This window comes from Heptranchias perlo, chromosome 11 (assembly GCF_035084215.1).
Source record: "Heptranchias perlo isolate sHepPer1 chromosome 11, sHepPer1.hap1, whole genome shotgun sequence".
NCBI lineage: Eukaryota > Metazoa > Chordata > Chondrichthyes > Hexanchiformes > Hexanchidae > Heptranchias > Heptranchias perlo.
Genome location: NC_090335.1, coordinates 57,349,385 through 57,361,960, shown reverse-complemented (window position 1 = coordinate 57,361,960; position 12,576 = coordinate 57,349,385). Strand labels below are relative to the sequence as shown.

General features: G+C 41.5%; 1 long non-coding RNA gene across 3 annotated transcripts in view; it reads left to right on the top strand.

Moving 5' to 3' along the window:
• The window catches only part of LOC137326981 (uncharacterized), a 143,003-nt gene that overhangs the window by 43,739 nt on the left and 86,688 nt on the right, over positions 1-12,576 (top strand). The window contains exon 1 of one of the 3 annotated variants that reach the window (XR_010964321.1): positions 4,715-4,809. The exons of the other annotated variants lie outside the window; for them this stretch is intronic. This is a non-coding gene — a long non-coding RNA (uncharacterized lncRNA). Of the gene's footprint in view, positions 1-4,714; positions 4,810-12,576 lie in introns of those variants that run through there. 3 annotated transcript variants of the gene reach the window in all.

Sequence of the window (12,576 nt, the reverse complement as noted above, 5' to 3'; positions counted from 1 at the left end):
GGACTTTTCTTTCTAAAGCAACTCATTGTTCAGTTTGCTTTTGTATGTCTTCCATGTCAGCTTAGCTCAGTTGACAGACTTTTGCCTCTGAGTCAAGAAGATTGTGGGTTCAAGTGTCCGTAAAGATTTAAGCACATAATGCAGACTGACCCTTCAATGCAGTACTGAGGGACAGTTGCATTGTTGGAGGTGCTGGCTTTCAAATGAGATGTTAACCTGAGTCCCTGACTGCCAGCTCAAGTGCATGTAAAAGATGCCATGGCACTAGTCAAAGAAGAGCAGGGAATGTTTCTGGTGTGCTGCCTATCAATTTTCTATCAATCAACACCATCAAAAACAGATTATCAGATCATTCATTCATTTGCTGTTTGTGGGACATTTGTGTGTGCAACTTGACTGCTGTGTTTGTCTATATAACAACAGTTACTGCACTTCAGTAGTAATCCATGGGTGTGAAGCACTTTTGGACATCCTGCAAGTGTAATAAGAATCTATATTTTCTTTCCCTCCTTCATTCACCTTCCTGCTAGACCTTAGATTCCTTATTTTGTTTTTCCCTTTTTCCAGAGCTCACTGGTACCAATTCCTGCAATTTATTTTGCTTTACCCTGGTGTCATTTAATTACTTTAATATTTATTCCAAACTACTGTATTGAATACAGTTAAACATGAAAAAATAAAACACTTTACTTGTCATCCCTTTTCCCTTTATGTTCTCTTTTCTCGCCTATTCTTTGTCCGATGATTTAATCTAACTGCCAATTTTATTATTTTTCTTAATTAATCTGGCCTTTTTGACCTTTTTCTTTCATTTTAAACTGTAGAAGTTCTAACTTACCTTTATTTGTATATCTCTCCACTCCCACATTTCCTTTTGGGGGTGAGAGAAAGGCTTTTTTACAAAGGGTTTTCCGTTGGCTGGAAACAGTCATCAAAAGCTGTTTGTCCAGCCATTCTAAGGTCAGATTCTGGTATGGTTACATCATAACCCAGAAGGGCAGTTGTCTCTTGCCACCCCCCCCCCCCACCCCCCCAACCCCTCTCCCAAGCTCCTGGATGAGCAAATTTATCTGCAGTGATTGAAAAGCTAAGCATTTAAACACTTAGCCTGTTGGCTATCAACTATATTCTCCAAGGCACATTTGATATACAGAAAATTAGGTTATCTAATGTTAGGTTCAAATTACATTTTGTCCTTGTGACTAGTATGTCCCCTTGCATATCACGGTAAAATCTGTATCATTTCCATCAGTCAGCCTACGTTAGTCCATAGTTTACATTGTTCTGGTGCTGTGGCCAAATATGTGGCAGCACTGGAACAGTGTATATATTGCTGTGCTATGGTGAATATTTTGTCCATGATTCATAATAGGAGATTGCAGGATTCTGGTATGAGCAACAGAGACTGAAAGATAAAGAACTGAAAGATTTTCATCTTTACAGCCTGGAGGTTAAACATCAGCTGGGCAGAAAGGAAGATCAGGATTCACCTGATTTTCCTTCCATTGAAATTAATGGAAGGAAAAGCCAGCGGCTTTTGTAAGGGGTGTGAGATACTCCCTGCCAGATTTTCATTTCTGCACTCCACTCAGGTGATGCTCAATGCCCAGGTAGTAAAGGTAAAAATCTATCCCAATCAGTTATATATATTTTATGGCATGCGACATTGATTCTAGTAACCAAACAGCTCCTTATTATAACAGAATTAACATACATTGTACATAGCTCCATTACTAATTGAGAATAATGTAATGCACCTTCCATATAGTACACCTTTGACTCTAATTGTTTTTATATGTTCCCAAAGATAGTCATCGGTGTTTCGACTGTAGTTAATGTACAATCTTGCTGATTAAATTGATTGAATATGCTTGATGAAATAGGAGACTATAGCCAAGAAATTTCTACTGGTGGTCGTAGCAGATGAATGTTTAATGGGTTTATATTTAACGCAGGAATTAACCTGTTTATTTTAAACAGGTTGACAACTCTGCTCAAATAGCAGATAAAATAATGTCTTGCGAGCATGTTAAGGATTGGTCCACTAATGTCCTTATGGAATATGTGACTCAGCATGACAGTCAGGTCTGGCGGCCATACTGTGATCAATCCACCTGCTTGTTTTCTGAAGATGTGCTGTCATTCTCACTCAATGTGAAAAGAAACAGTTATACAACAGAGCTCCCATTGGAATTTTCAAGCATAAATTACAAAATGCTACTAAAAATAGACAGGTTAAGTATTGGCTCTCATGTTTAAGGGTGCTAGATAATAAATATCCCAGACTAAACATTTGCAAAGAGAGCTCTTTAAAACTGTCAAATTGTAGAGCTCGACCTCTTTCGGATGTCCGACAGAGGTTTGGATGTAAAACGTTAGACCTGCATCGGATCTTTCACACAAAATGCTAGAAATACACAGCAGGTCCTTCAATATCAGTAAGAAGACAGGTTAATGTTTCGGGTATAAACCTTCATCAGAACTGAAATCGGAAAGTTATTGATCTTTTACTTTTCAGTTCTATCTTTATAGGTTTTGATGGACCTGTTGTGTATCTTAATCATTTTATATTTTTGCTTTAGATTTTCAGTTTCCGGTTTATTCAGATAGAAGAGTGTTCCATTTTGATGCAAGGGAAAACTGACAAAGCTCATCACACCTTCTTATGCTATCTGCAGCATAATGTGGAGATGCCGGTGATGGACTGGGGTTGACAATTGTAAACAATTTTACAACACCAAGTTATAGTCCAGCAATTTTATTTTAAATTCACAAGCTTTCGGAGGCTTCCTCCTTCGTCAGGTAAATGTTCAGGAGCTCCTTGAAGCCTACGCATTTATACTTCACAGAACAATACATGGTGTTTACAGACTGCCCCTGCAACTGCCCGTTGCCAAGGCAATCACCGTGTTCAGACAGAGAGGTGTCACCTGCAGAACCCCCGAATACACATTCAACAAAAAAACAAACAGGAAAAAAAAACAGAGAGAGGCAGAAACATCCGGAAGGCAGAGAAAGCCAGCAAATGACCCATTATATTAAAAACAGATAACATTTGTTCGCTGGTGGGGTTACGTGTAGCGTGACATGAACCCAAGTTCCCTCCCAGTCGGGGAACACTTCAGCAGTCATGGACATTCATCCACCGACCTTCGGGTAAGCGTACTCCAAGGCGGCCTTCGAGACACACGACAACGCAAAATCGTCGAGCAGAAATTGATAGCCAAGTTCCGCACCCATGAGGACGGCCTCAACCGGGATCTTGGGTTCATGTCACGCTACACGTAACCCCACCAGCGAACAAATGTTATCTGTTTTTAATATAATGGGTCATTTGCTGGCTTTCTCTGCCTTCCGGATGTTTCTGCCTCTCTCTGTTTTTTTTTCCTGTTTGTTTTTTTGTTGAATGTGTATTCGGGGGTTCTGCAGGTGACACCTCTCTGTCTGAACACGGTGATTGCCTTGGCAACGGGCAGTTGCAGGGGCAGTCTGTAAACACCATGTATTGTTCTGTGAAGTATAAATGCGTAGGCTTCAAGGAGCTCCTGAACATTTACCTGACGAAGGAGGAAGCCTCCGAAAGCTTGTGAATTTAAAATAAAATTGCTGGACTATAACTTGGTGTTGTAAAATTGTTTACAAATATCTGCAGCATAGAGGGTGACTGTTATCAATTGTCTTTGAGGTGTTGGTGATTTAGTTTGCTTTGTTCTCCCAGTCTATGACGTGTTGACAAACTGGATTGATTTGCTGTCCTAGTCTATGAAGTGTTGGTAAACTGGATCGCTTTGTGACTGTGGAATGTTGGTGTCCTGGGTAGCTTTGCCTTCTAGTTAAAGGGAGGTAGCATGTATTTAATGGATAGTAATGAACTGAGCCATTTCGGCATCCATTATTAACGTCTAAAGTTTGTCAATTTAGTACCTCAGGATCAAAGTGGCTTGCCATCTTTTCATATGAGTTTTAGGCAAGTTTAAAGTAGCATTTTCTTTATCAAAAATGTTTAATTGCTTGTTTATAAACACATAAACACTGATATAAATCATGTCAAAGCGCATCATTGCATTAGATTAGATTTAGATGAATTTCCAGATATCAGCAAACGATTGGCAGAGGCATTGTTTGGGGCAATCAGATCTGTAGACCACCAAAAAAGATAGAGTGACTTTATAGATAGAGCTTTTTTCTCCAACCAATTGCATCATAGTCTTTATAATCTCATAATCACAATTCTTCATGGTTACACAACATTTCAAGTAATTGCATAAATCTGATCCCTTCAAATAATGGGCATGGGTCATACGTTAAATTCATTAAAAATTAAACCACAGCTGCCCAGCAGAAACCGGGTGGGTGGACAGTTAAAATCGCCTAGGTTACTTACCCTCGAGCCTGGATCCCACCCACCACGATTTCTACGCAGGTTTCTGGATGGACAGCTAATTTTAACTCAAGCCTGTGTGGTGAAGCCGCTGTGCTTTTCCTGACAGACTGAAGAGAGCCAAGACACTTACCTGAGTGCTGGCAAGCGGCCCGAGGGCTGCCTGCTTTTATAGAAGCTGGCAGCTGCTTCCCACCCATTTCCCCCAGTTCCAGGCTGTCCAACTCACCTCACCAACCACCTGTTCAAAATCCACCCAAAGTTAAAATTGGGGCCAGTTTTCTGAATTACATTTATTTGTGTTACTTTTTCTCAATTGGTAGAACTCTTGCCTCTGGGTCAGAAGATTTTGGATTTGAGCCCTACACCAGTACTGGAGGGCGTAATCTAGGCTGACATTCCATTGCAGTACTGAGGGAGTCCTTCAGGTAAGATGTTAAACCAAAGTCCCAACTGCATTAAAGCTGCTATGGCACTATTTGAAGATCATCAGCAGAGAGTGTGCCCTTTGTCGTGCTCAACATTTCTCCCTCACCCAATACCATCAAAAGAAAACAGATTAAATGGTTATTCATCTCATCTCAAGATCATTCATCACATATGGGATGTTGCTGGTGCAGATTCGCTGCCCCGTTTAACTACATAAAAACAGCCACCGCGCTTCAGAGAGTACGTTGTGTGACGCATTTTGATGTGAAATGCACTACATAAATACAAGAATTATTATTAGCACCTGAATGGATTTTACTTCTGTTCTGGTGTTAGTTGCAAATCTTGTTCCGTCATGTATGTTCACCCAGCAGTAAAAGTCTTTATTCTTCCCCTCTAAATCTAAGAACAGGGCGCAAATTCTGCTGTAATGTCTGCACACTGCACTAAATCACTACGGTTGCATCATCCATGCAGAGAATGCTGTTTCAAACCATTATGAGAGAAATGATTTGACCTCTTTTTTGAAAGATATTTAAATGACTATTTACACTAAAAGCAGTTTGTTCAAATGTATTATCAGGATTTTGCCATTTCCAAAGAATGTAGCTTTAAAGTTTTATTTAAGCAAGGGATGCGTCACATGTTCAGCAATATTTTAGTTACTTTATTTAATGCCCCCTCCCACCCCCAACCCCCATTAGCTGAAAGGACAGGCAGGCAGCTCACTCCCAGTCCTCTGGCTGTGCTTCTTTTAATCTAACCACAAGAACATGTGCAAGGGTGGACCAGGGTGACTCACCCAATGATTTTCCCCATCCTACAGTTAAGTATCTGGCCTCTACCTTTTCCTTGATGGTATACTTGAGAACGAGAACTTGGAATAGCGGGTGTTAACTTACAACCTACTATTCTATGTGACAGCACACCATTGCACTGTGCTATCAGTCTGCTAATATTTAAAACCTACATTCAATTTGTTCAGTGCACGTTGGCCAATTCTGAGCAACGGTTTATGAAGAGCTTTAAAAGGGTGCAGTGTGTGTAGACTAAATGGTTGGGATTGAAATACAAGAATCTAATCTTTTTGAATGACTGCCTCTCCTGCAATGAAGTAGTCATCTGTTTTTTGTACTCTAACCAAAATAAGCCATTTTGTTCAGGTTGTATATTTTTGATTTGATGAAAATATGGTAAAAGACCATCTGCAGCAAAGGATGTTTAGAAATAAGCAGATGGAGCTGGAGGAAATGTTCCATTTTAAACAAACTTGTTACAGCGCTAGCTGCGATATTCCCGTCTGACACCTAAAGAAAAACAATATAGCTCATAAAATACATCAGTGCCATTTACTGTTCATTTAGCAATTGGAGTAATGGAACTGGCTCCAAACGGTCATTTCTGGGTTATTCAAACTGCGCTAAGGTATAATATAAATTTTCTTTATAATCTATCAGAACTGTACCCAGTCTAAAAGATGCCCAACACTCTAGGATCATCCTATGGGACAAAGATAATCACCATCTCCTTTTCTCTACTAACATTCACCTCCTTAAACAGCTTTACCCTACCCCACCCCTTCTATTCTTACCTCTGACAAGTGTGAGGTGTTCATTGAATTTTTCGACTCCAAGACAGATGCCATCTGTTCAGCTGCCTCTCCTGCTTCCCTCACTTCCCTTTCCAACCTTGCCAAACTTCCACTCAGCCCCTTCTCAACCTCAGCCCTGAACCCTCATCTCTAGTTTCCACTCCATTTCCCTCCCTGCCCTCTCCAAGCTCATCTTATCCATGCCTCCTGTTCCCTCAACCATGTCCACTAAACTCTTGATCACCCATCTCCCCTTCCTGGTCGCCATTTAAGCCAATATTGTAAATGGTTCCCTCTCCTTAGGCAGTCACTCCCCCTTCTCAAAAACCCACCTTGACCCCTCTGTCCTCAATAACCATTGTCCCATCTCCAACTTTCCTTTCCTCTCCAAGTCCCTTGAATGCGTTGTCATCTCCCAGATCCATGCCTATCTCCTGCAACTCCCTATTTGAATCCTTTCAATCAGGTTTCTCCTCTCACAGCACTGAATCAAACCCTAACCAAAGTCAAGAATGACATTCTCTGTGATTGTGACCATGGTACATTATCCCTCCTTGCAACCTTTGATGCAGTTGATCATACAATCCTCCTCCAATGCTTGTCCTCCATTGTCTAGTTCCATTGGACTGCCTTTGCTTGATTCCACTCCTACCTATCCAATTGTAGCCAGATCATCTCTAGTAATGGTTTCTATTCCCATCACCTTACAGACACATCTGGAATCCTCTAAGAATCTATTCTTGGTCCCCTTCTCTTTCTAATCTACATGCTACCTCTGGGAGACATTATCTGAAGTCATGGGATCAGCTTCCACATGTTCCCCGATAAGACCCAGCTGTATCTTTCCACCACCTCTTTCGACTCCATCCATTGCCTTTGCTCTGTTGTGCAGCTTGCCTGACATTCAGTCTTGGATGAGCCATAACTTCCTCCGGCTAAACATTAGAAAGATTGAAGCCATCGTCTTCGACCCCCTGTGACAAGCAGACCTCATATTCTCTCCATCACAAACATCACAAAGAGTAGCCTCCTAACTCAGCCTATAAGCCAGTGAAACCCTCAAACATACATTTGTCGACTCCAGAATTGACTACTTCAATGCTCTCCTGGATGTTTTTCCGGAATTTCTGCATCTCTTACGCCAAAGTTATTGCAGATGAGTGGGAGAACGCCTGTGGAAATTCACCCCCATTATTTCTTATGTGTGAGCTTCGACAACAAGTGTTGGCTAACTATTTGATTGAGGGAAGCATCAAAGCTAAGCTCAATTATGTCTTCATCTGACGTTCACACTTGCACACTTTCCAGCAGGGGGCACTAGATAGCAATAAGGAGCAGCAACTGTACCTGATGTTTTTTCCTGTGCCTAGTCCATGAGCACTGAGGCCAATTGTAATTCACCTATTGGTGCCTTGGCTGAGTTCAGAGTAAATCAGCATGGACCAGGACTCGAATCTCTAACTTTGCTAGTCTGTATTACTCAGTATCATACTGAGGTGCTGCATTCACCCACTAAGTCATTGGGGAAGTTCCATGAAAATAATATTCATTGGTGGAAATGATATTCATTTGGCAAAAAGTTAACATTTAAACATGAGAGTGAATAAGCACACTTGTTGTAAGTGTAGAACTCATTTCCCACATTTTTCAGCATGTACAGGGTGGTAGCGAGATCAAAATCACAATAGTAAACTTTCCACCATGTTCTCACCGACTTTCAGGTTGCCACCAGGTGGAGCCTTGACCTAAGTGACCAGGGCTTCCGCCGGAAATTGTCAGGCTCCCAGTGGAACTCTATGTAGAGCAACCTAACCAGCGGTCTTTAAAGGGAGGACCTCTCTGGAGGCCGCTCCAAAAACATTAAAGGTAAGTTTGCTTAATGATTTTTGTGGGGCCAGGAGGAACATTAATGCTCGTCCTGGTCACTGCTGGACCCTCTGTGCCCCCCTCCCTGGATCACCTCCCCCTCGAATCAGAAACTGCCCGCTCGACTTCGTGGAGGAGCCGCTGGATTTCCCTCCCTCACGATCGGCGAGTTGCCTGTCAGCGCCCCAAAATCACGGGAAGCTCATCATGAATATTAAAATGAAGTCCCACCATGAAAAAGGTTGAGGCCTCTCATTGGTGCCATTAGTCAGGCGTCCCGAACGCTCCACCCACGGACACCACAAATAAACATCTATTACGAGATATATTGTAATACAAATTTTCTGGATAAAAATGCGATTTTACATTCTACAATAAGAGCAGCTGACCCGAATTGAAACACACTGTAGTCTCCGTATCTGCAGTCCCTCATTAATATTGGATAGAACAGCATGAAATTTCAGTACAAATAAATTCAAGCTGCTTTTTTTTATGTAATCTTGCATCCCATAATAAAATTGAATTGAATAAACGAGAGTTGCATGAGATGGTAGTGTGAAAAAGTGTTATATGTTGGAACGCAGGTTCATTTTTATTGCAATGCTCCAGAGAGCTTTAATTTGATAAACAGTGTAACCTTTACCATAGCAACACATTCTTGGAATTAAAATATTTCCATTTTCATTAGATTAGCGTTCATTTGTTTTCGTGAAAGTTCATGTTTGATGCGTTAGGTCTGCTAATTCACTGTGACATAAAATATGAAACATAAACAAAAATACTGGGAATGCACAGCAGTTTAATAACCATCAGAGAGAAAAATCATTGAGAGTGTTTTGGGTGGGACCCTTCATCTTTCTCTCATAGATGCTGGCGGACTTGCTCTGCATTTCTAGCACTTTTTGTTATGATTTCAGATTTCCAGCATTCATGGTTTTTATTATATCAAATGTCCTGTTTCACCTCTAAAATAGCTTTAAAAAAGTCACGCTGACCTTAATAAATATTGATTCACAGATGTTGTGGTTATATGATATTGTAAGAAAGGAAAAATGATTATTTCAAGAACCAGGCAGTAGTGGGGGGCCTTTAAGAATCTAGGCATTGCAGATGAGAGACAACAGCAGGACTTTTTATACATTCAGGCACAGATGGAGGAGAGGTCATTGTGGTGAAATGTATGCATTCTTACTTGGATGGTGGAGGAACAGGAGAAACAGCAAGAAGAAGGAACCCATACAGTTGGCACAATTAACACAATGGCTCTGATTTTAGCAGGTTTTGGGCAGGTAGGTAGCGAGGAAATCTATGGAAAATTGAATGGCCCGGAGACCACCCACCGACATAGGGTAGGTGACAGGATCGGCTTCTGGGGCTGTCTCACGGGAGTCTCGTGTTCGGGAGGCGGGAGGGCGTGGGCAGGGGGGGTGGTTGCGGGGTGGTGTGAGGGGAGTCTGTGGCAGGCCAGCTCTTCTGGCCCTGGCTCCTCTACCTGCTGTCTTCACTTGGTGGGAAAGCCACAGTATCTTCCCAGCTCAGGCCACCAGTTAAAATCACAGTCAGGTCTCGATGACATCATCGGGATCTGACCTACAAGTGCAAAGAAGGACCCTGCCAGCTTTGTGAGAGTGTCCTCAGTGGGGCAGGTTAAAATTCAGAACAGTGGTATCCTGGCATTTTTCCAGCGAGTAAGTAACCTGGGCAATTTTAACTGCCCACCCGCCTAGTTTTTACCGGGCAGATAGGGTGAATATCTCCCCTAATGAGTAGCAGTGTAAATGCTTGATAGCATAGACCTGTTCAGAAACTGGAACAGGTTCAATTAGTTAATGATATAGTAGCAGTATTGTGAAATACAATTACTATAGAACAGAATATTTTCCTAGTATTCTATTCATAGAATGTTCTGTTATGTAGGGAAACAGATTGGTACACTGGCAAATTACTTCAAAAGCTTTACTAGAATTCCAAAAACATGGTGTAACAACCAGATTTTCTGAGCACTGACTTTAACATTGCTCTTTGCTCTAATTCATCACTGTTGAAACAATGGGCATGATTTTAAAAGGGAAAAACAGGTGGGTTGGGGGGGAGGGGGGGCAATCAAAATGGCTGTTTTTAGGAGCAGGTAGACATCCCGACTGGAACCCACACGTTTTTGAATGAGACTCAGGCAAATCTGTGCGCGTGCGTGCAGCAGTCACCAGGAAGTCCCGCCCCCACTTAAATCTGGCAGGTTGATAATCAAAGGAGCAAATGTACCTCATTGAGGTACTTAAGGTATTTTTGTGTATTGGATAGTTCAAAAGATTTTAACGTTACCTGAGCGGCTTTCCCACGGCTTCCCATTCACGCCTGGTGAAAAAGGGTGGGTAGGGCCGGATCAGTGAAAAATAAACTAAATTAAATAAAATTAAATTTCCCATTGCAAACAAATTAAATAAACATACCTTAAAAAACAATGTTGCCTGGACTCCTCCCCCACTCTGATCCCGATGTCCGTCCTCTGATCCTGATATCTGATGTCTCCACTCTAATCTTTGTTCCCCCCACCCCCATCTCTATCCTAACTGCTGATGAGGTCTCTCTCCCTCTTTCTCTTTCTCTTCCCCCCCACTCCTCGGATGTGCACTTCCTGGCAGCAGCCAGCCTGTCAATCAGGTTGGCTTCCGGGCGCGAAACCCGGAAGAGGCTTTGATTGGCCTCATTAGGGTTATGATCGCGCAACCCGCCTGCTTCCATTCCGGGATTGGCGCCCGCAAATCACCCCCCCCCCGCACTCTTCCTGCCGGCATATTAAAATTGTGCCCAGTGTATTTCCACCTGCTCTGAATTTTCAGGACTGTCCCAAAAATATACATTGTCTAATTAAAATTAACTGTAGAAATGATATACTTTGCTTATGGTTCTTTCCGATTATCTACAGTAGTTGTCCTATGCCAAATTGATGGAGCCAGGAGTACTCTTAAAACTTCTGCAATTTGATTTGCCACCCACTAAAATTTATTGGTAGATTTACAGTCCCAATAAATTGTAATCTAAAGAAGGATCATTTAAAGTGCCTTCTTATATTTTTGGTGTAAAAGCAAATTAAGTTAAAATCTAGGCAACAGTTCTTCTCTATTTGAACATTCCATTTTTCCTGGATGATACCTTTGGGGTTATGAAGACCCTTTGGTGGAATGTGCCATAATCCTCTTTTATAGTATCATAGCATGTTCTGTTTTTTTTATTGATGTCCTACCTTTTTGTTTCTTGATTTAAATCCTTCACCTCTGCCATAAAGCAATGGTCCTTGTTTAGGTTTAATTGCACATGTATTTTTGGAGCTCATATACTCTGGCTTCATTCTTTTGTGAGATCTTAGTCGCTGTAAGTTTCAGGCTCCATACTCAATTTTCTCCCATTTTCTTCCCTTCTCTCCTGCTCTGCCTTTTGCTGAGGTACTGTTCCATGGGGTTCAGCAGCCCTCTGGCACCTCACACAAGTGACATTCCTTATGTTTGAGCCTAGACAGCAAGTGTCAATAGGTTATTCATTAATGTAGGCATCACAGTCCAACTTGGTCCTGTACTATTCTGACATTCACTCATCCACTTTCCAGCAAGTATCACTGGACGGCAATTGGGAGTGGGAACCCTGGTTGATTTTTTTCCCTTCTTTAGAATAAGAGCATAGAGGACAATTATAGTGCTCCCAAATGTTACCCCGGCTGAGATCAGCTAACTTAGCACAGAATGAAATCAGGATTGATCATTTATCATTTCTATCACCATCATCATTAGTCTACAAAGTGAAAATATAAGCCTGTTTGCATGGACTCTATTTCCTACTAGGGCTGATACGTGCTTAGTATCTCGGAACTCTCTTTTTCACTCTTTGGTTCTTTTTGGCTTAACAATCAGAATGTACAGCCAAGCATAGTCTCCATTTCTATATTTCACTAGAAAAGCATTCCTATCATAACATTCTTCACACTTAGTTTGTACCTTGGAAGCTGTTGGTTAACATCTGTTCGGACTTTCTCCAACGACATCAGTATTTTTTGTGAATAGTTGCCTTTGTCAGCATAAACTTCTTTAGGAGTATACATCAATATGTAAAGTCACCCTGTGCCTGTACATCACGCAAACAAAACTTATGTGGACTTGTGAACTGCAGTTCCATAAACTTATGCCAAAAGTATTCCAAACCATATGGTGTTACTGATGTATAGAGTTTTTGAAGAATGCTTTCAAATATTTGGTTAAATCCTTCCACTGAGCCATCTGTTTGAGAATGTTACAAGTGTACTGTTTTAATTTCTGTT